The sequence below is a fragment of the Etheostoma spectabile genome, chromosome 2 (genome assembly GCF_008692095.1).
Source record: "Etheostoma spectabile isolate EspeVRDwgs_2016 chromosome 2, UIUC_Espe_1.0, whole genome shotgun sequence".
Lineage (NCBI taxonomy): Eukaryota > Metazoa > Chordata > Actinopteri > Perciformes > Percidae > Etheostoma > Etheostoma spectabile.
The window spans coordinates 10896821-10899313 of NC_045734.1; positions in this window are offsets into that span (position 1 = coordinate 10896821).

Genomic DNA, 2493 nt, shown 5'->3' on the forward strand with positions numbered 1-2493 from the left:
CACTTTCCACAGAGTATGAAGGGAAACCAGAGTTTATACCTTGTATCACATTTTTCTTCTTCTAATTTTTATTTTTTAAATGAACGGTTTGGTTGTTCGGGTCTGCCTGTGTGAAATCCTTCTAATTAACTCTCTCTTTCAGGGCTGCGCGCGTGTTGCTGCCCGTATCCCTTGTGCGTGCGTGCGTGCGTGCTCGTGTAGCTCTATATGTGAGTGTGGGCGCGTGTAGGAGAGCGCGCTTTCCGCTATACTCTGGAATGCCGCCAGTCTCGGTTCTTTTGAATCCACACTCTGCTTCCAAAAAAGCCTTTGATCTTTTTTTTTTCGCTGTCTCCTTACCCGGAAGAGAACCCCTTCTCTCTCTCTCTCTCTCTCTCTCTCTCTCTCTCTCTCTCTCTCTCTCTCTCTCTCTCTCTCTCTCTCTCTCTCTCTCTCTCTCTCTCAGCTGAGATGAACGCACACGTGGAAATGTTGGCCCGGCTCCACACTCGGACCAAATTTAGTCATACAAAGGCTAGGAAGAGCGAGGGGAGGAGGAGGGTGGAAGAGGGAGGTGGTGGTGGTGGTGGTGGGGGAGACCGGGCGGGGGGAGTTGGGGATGAAAGAGCCAGCCGCCGCAAGATCAAAGGCAGCCGCGGCTCCGCCCCGCTAACCCCACCTCCGCGCTTTATAAAGATCTGCCTCCCCGTCCCAACTTTGATTCTCACGCAATCTCTCACTGCTCAGACAGGCACAGAATGACACCGAACCAATTCTAATGCTTTTTTGTTGTTGTTTATTTTCTTTTTCCTTTTCCTATATTGTCTCATGAAATTTTTGAGTCTCAATAGATTCAAGTTCTTTTCTGTTTTTTTGTACGTAACGGAGTGCTGGTGTGCCATTCATTAGTCCCTAAACTGGGTTTTTACGTGTGTGTATATGTGTGTGTGTGTTAATGAAAATATCTGATCAAATGTATCCCCCTTACCAACTGTCAAATGGGTGTGTACGACTTCGCTATGCAAAATTGTGGGATCTTTGGCCTTTTCTCGGTTATTTTGTCAGGCCAATATATGACATTTTGTTATCTTGCCACTTTGGCAACATATTAAGGCCTTTATACATCATTATTTTGTTGGACAACAGTAGCATGAATTATAATGGTGGACATATTGTTAGAAAACATGGAAAGCTCTAGAAAAAACACAAGCTTGCCCCTGATATTGCTACAAAGCGATTTAAAGAGGTAGAGATTTCAACAAAAAAACAGACACACCCCTCTTTTCCAAAGTTGCTGAATATAGGCCTCACATATTTAATTAATAATGCATTTATAGGACCCTTTTATAGGTACGTGAAATGTTTTTTTCTCCAAGGCCTACTGTAGAAATCTTTACAGACAATTACGCTGTTGCCAACTCTTGCATTTAGATAAAATTTCACCTCCTCTGCCTAGGCCAAATGAGCTTGAGCTCGTCTTGTTTTTCCTCTATTTCTATTATCATTTTTTTTGTATCATTATGGTTGCCAGTTATCTTGTCAGCCTCACCGCTTCTTTTCCCCTTTCTTCTCCTTCCCCTCCTGTCTGCCCATTTGTTGTGAGCTGAGTATAAATCTCTCTCTCAGGAGGAGTGTCAATCGGTGCGGTGTCAATCAGAGCCTCGGCTTCCCTTTCATCTCTCCTTCCTCCCAATGACTGAAGAGAGAAACAGGAGGAGGAGGAGGGAGCACAGCTACATTACCAACACACACATACACACAGCGGTTACATTACACTGTGGAAGCAGTGCGGGAGCAGTGGGAAAGTCGGTCCACGGCGGTTTTTCCTCTCTACCTTCTTTTTCCGATTGGTTTTATGACTTTTGCTTTTATCCCTCCTGCGTCGAGGATGTATGTTGAAGCATGAAAGCGGCGTACAGCTCAGCTTGTTGTCTTGTCTAACGTTAAGCGTTAAAACGGGTTTCTTCTAGTTGCACATCCATCAGTTTCCTTTTCACCTCCACACGGTGTTTTGGTTTTGTTAGCCTACTTTTTTTTTTTTTTCTCCTCCACTTTCAAGGACGAGACAGCTTCTTCCCTGGACCACCGAGGAAATATTATTTCTCACTTTTATAAATGCACTTTTTAAAAACCATTTCCCATTGGACCATATCCGTCATCGGCTGTGTGCGTGTAACTGAAAAAACTAGTGATGAGATGTTAACTCGTGGTTTGGCCTTCTTTTTTATTTTTTCCTCATGACATTGAGGCGTGCACCGGACTCTCAGTCTGAGCCTTTATTTCTCAAGTTTTTTCGGGTCTGAGTTTCAGTCCTTTTCAGTTTAAACACTCGTGGTGAAAAAAGGACGCCGACACCAGCCACTCTCCTCCTGTTGCTTCAGTAATAACACACGGGCAGCGTGTTTGCACGCCGCTTCTTCTCCGAGTGACTCACGGTCGACCCCTCGGTTCAAGAGGGGGACGTTTACACACTCGGTTCAGAGGATTTTAGTGGGAGTTCTCTCCCCCCCCCCC